Below are 2,500 nucleotides of genomic sequence, written 5' to 3'. Positions count from 1 at the left end.
TCCTGCCAGTAGTCATATGCTTGTCTCAAAGATTAAGCCATGCATGTCTAAGTACATACTGTTTATAAAGTGAAACCGCGAATGGCTCATTAAATCAGTTACGGTTCCTCGGATATTCTTTTTTACATGGATAACTGTGGTAATTCTAGAGCTAATACATGAACAAGTGTTCCAACCTCAGCTTGCTGACGGAAGGATCGCATTTATTAGTACAAGACCAATGATTCTTATTCACCTAGAACCCTGTTCAGTGATTTCGGTCGCTGTCTAAGGACTAGCAGTGGGGATCTTAGCAACTTCGGTTGCATTTCTTGTGATGACTCTGAATAACTGAGCAAATCGTATGGCCTCTGAGCCGACGATGTATCCCTCAAGCAACTGCCTTATCAACTGTCGATGGTAGGTTATGCGCCTACCATGGTTGTAACGGGTAACGGGGAATTAGGGTTCGATTCCGGAGAGGGAGCCTGAGAAACGGCTACCACATCTAAGGAAGGCAGCAGGCGCGCAAATTACACAATCCCAGTACGGGGATGTAGTGACGAAAAATAACAATACGGGACTCTATTGAGGCCCCGTAATTGGAATGAGTACAATTTAAATCCTTTAACGAGGATCTATTGGAGGGCAAGTCTGGTGCCAGCAGCCGCGGTAATTCCAGCTCCAATAGCGTATATTAAAGTTGCTGCGGTTAAAAAGCTCGTAGTTGGATTTCAGTCGAACCTATGGGGTCCACTGATTAAAGGGTTAGATGGTGATGTTAGGTTTCTTGCTTGTGTCTACGGATGCTTGCTTGAACCTTCATTCCTCTTTCCTGGTGGTTACATTCATAGTGTTTAGACAGAAAATTGCTCGATATTTGCTATCAATGCTCTTTACCGAGTGTTGATTCAAGCGATCGAGACTTTTACCTTGAAAAAATCAGAGTGCTCAAAGCAGGCGTCCAAAACCTCGAAAGAGGTGCCTAAAAACGGTATGGTCAACCATCTATATGATGCGTACCACTACCTTAACTTGAATGATCTTGCATGGAATAATGGAATAGGACCTTGGTTCTATTTTGTTGGTCTTAAGAATCCAAGGTAATGATTAAGAGGGACAGACGGGGGCATTTGTATTGCGGCGCTAGAGGTGAAATTCTTGGACCGTCGCAAGACAAACTACAGCGAAAGCATTTGCCAAGAATGTTTTCATTAATCAAGAACGAAAGTTAGAGGTTCGAAGGCGATCAGATACCGCCCTAGTTCTAACCATAAACGATGCCAACCAGCGATCATTCTGAGTAACTAATTTCATGACTCGAATGGAAGCTTCCGGGAAACCAAAGTTTTTGGGTTCCGGGGGAAGTATGGTTGCAAAGCTGAAACTTAAAGGAATTGACGGAAGGGCACCACCAGGAGTGGAGCTTGCGGCTTAATTTGACTCAACACGGGAAAACTCACCCGGCCCGGACACTGAGAGGATTGACAGATTGAGAGCTCTTTCTTGATTCAGTGGGTGGTGGTGCATGGCCGTTCTTAGTTGGTGGAGTGATTTGTCTGGTTAATTCCGATAACGAACGAGACTCTAGCCTACTAAATAGACTTGCAGTTTACACTGCAGTACTCCCCCTTAGTCAACCTGTGGGTGGTAGTATCTCTTGATGGTTTCGGCTGTTGAGGGCTCTGCTGCTATTAGCCTACAGAATTGGCTAGGGTAAGGATGCTGTAGCACTGTAAGGACTTCTTAGAGGGACAAGCGGCGCTCGCAGCCGCACGAAACAGAGCAATAACAGGTCTGTGATGCCCTTAGATGTCCGGGGCCGCACGCGTGCTACACTGAAGTGGTCATCGTGCATACTGTTTCCTGCTCCGAAAGGAGTGGGTAACCGCTTGAACCCATTTCGTGATGGGGATTGGGCATTGTAATTATTGCCCATGAACGAGGAATTCCCAGTAAGCGTGAGTCATTAGCTTGCGTTGATTACGTCCCTGCCCTTTGTACACACCGCCCGTCGCTACTACCGATTGAATGATTTAGTGAGGACTTCGGACTGGTCAATCCAGACCATTGGGAAACTAGTGGTCGGATTGTGCTGGAAAGATGTTCAAACTTGATCATTTAGAGGAAGTAAAAGTCGTAACAAGGTTTCCGTAGGTGAACCTGCGGAAGGATCATTAACGTATTACCCTCTTATTATAAGAGAAATACAACCTTCAAACAATCAAACACTCTGCATAGTGATATTGTAGATGCTAATATGGTGAATGCAATTGAATTGTATTTGCATTAGAGTCGCAATTGTGAATGTTTATTGCAAACATTTAGCCATTGCAACATGATTCTAATTTGCATTACATTCGTTCATTCATACATCCATCTTTCATTATCCAATGCAACAAAGAGTGAGGGTTATCTAACGATAGCCATAATTTCTTTTGCAAAACAATTGTAGTTTATAATGAAAAGCCTGTCTTGCTACATACTTGGTACCTGATCAAGTCTTCAGCTTATGCTGACG

At 44.1% G+C, this 2,500-nt stretch overlaps 1 pseudogene; it reads left to right on the top strand.

Annotated features, from left to right (window-relative positions):
- LOC114404440 overlaps window positions 1–2,159 on the top strand; it is a 2,170-nt pseudogene extending 11 nt beyond the window's left edge.
- Window positions 2,160–2,500: the final 341 nt, after the last annotated feature.

This window comes from Glycine soja, unplaced genomic scaffold (assembly GCF_004193775.1).
Source record: "Glycine soja cultivar W05 unplaced genomic scaffold, ASM419377v2 tig00035840_1_pilon, whole genome shotgun sequence".
In the NCBI taxonomy this organism is placed as follows: Eukaryota; Viridiplantae; Streptophyta; class Magnoliopsida; order Fabales; family Fabaceae; genus Glycine; species Glycine soja.
The sequence above is the reverse complement of the archived record's forward strand: the minus strand, read 5'-3'. Positions and strand labels throughout refer to the sequence as shown.